Genomic DNA, 850 nt, shown 5'->3' with positions numbered 1-850 from the left:
AAGGTACTGAAAATATAATCCTTTTTTTTTTTTTTTTTTTGAGGTATACCTAGTGACTCCTTCTTGTGTTCTGTTTTGGTCACAAAGAGATGTCTCTGAATAATCCTGCTTAAAACTTGCTGCACAAGAATGGTCCCCCAAATTCTGGATAGGTCCAAGGGGGAAGAGAGTGGGGAAAGGAAAAATGTCATTAGTTTTGCAATAAATCTGCTAAAACTGTATGCCACGGTTTTTTGCTACAAGATGTTTTAGCAGACAGACTAATAAAAAATTAGTCTGGTAGACTGAAAGATCATCACTTCTCAAACAAGGAAAAAGGCTCCCAGCAATTCCTATATCATACCTGTGAACTTTAATGGCTTTAAGAGATGTACACACAGTCATATGCACCAAAGACAGTTTTAAAATAATGTACTACTGATGTATCTGCTGCAAAATTAATTTAATATGGATTTAAAAAAAAACAACAATGTGCTCTGTCTCTTGACCAACATAAGCAATTTCAGTTTGACATCAATTAGTGAGTAGCTTTTACTCTTATAGACATATTTATAATGGAAAGGAGTGCATTTAGGCTTTAAGGTCCTGCCAACTAATCAATTTGATGAACTAATTGATAATAAATGTTAATTGACAACTAACAGCAGTCAATTAATTGCATTTCAAATGCAGCTCCAGGAAGCTGAGTTGAACATTATTCTACCTCAAGCTACTCAAATAATAGCTCAGCAATGACTTTGCAACAGGCTTCAAAGGTCAACGTGGGCTACTTTCCTATTTGTCATAAGATCTGGGAACATGTGTTCATAAAAAGCAGTGACCTGTGCACATGCCTGGTTTGCACTGTAAT

This window comes from Empidonax traillii, unplaced genomic scaffold, assembly GCF_003031625.1.
Source record: "Empidonax traillii isolate 1590-97213 ecotype Southwest subspecies unplaced genomic scaffold, ASM303162v1 scaffold294:size1087701, whole genome shotgun sequence".
Taxonomy (NCBI): Eukaryota; Metazoa; Chordata; class Aves; order Passeriformes; family Tyrannidae; genus Empidonax; species Empidonax traillii.
This window is presented reverse-complemented; position numbering follows the sequence as displayed.